The sequence below is a fragment of the Eimeria mitis genome, genomic scaffold (genome assembly GCF_000499745.2).
Source record: "Eimeria mitis Houghton genomic scaffold, Emh_scaff2643, whole genome shotgun sequence".
NCBI classification, from domain to species: Eukaryota; Apicomplexa; class Conoidasida; order Eucoccidiorida; family Eimeriidae; genus Eimeria; species Eimeria mitis.
In genome coordinates, this window is record NW_013570985.1 from 6,981 (window position 1) to 7,207 (window position 227).

Below are 227 nucleotides of genomic sequence, written 5' to 3' on the forward strand. Positions count from 1 at the left end.
CTGGGGGCCCCCAGGAGGGCCCCCAGGGGGCCCCCCCAGGGGCCCATAGAGAGGACGACGCGGTTGAGGTCCTTCAGAAACGTATACAGCTGTACGAGGAGGGCCTGGCCCCTATCCTGCAGGCACTGCGTGCGGGGGCCCCCCAGGGGGCCCCCCAGGGGGCCCCCACCCCGTATTATTGAAATAGATGCGAGCAGGCACATCGATGATGTAACAAAAGATGCACT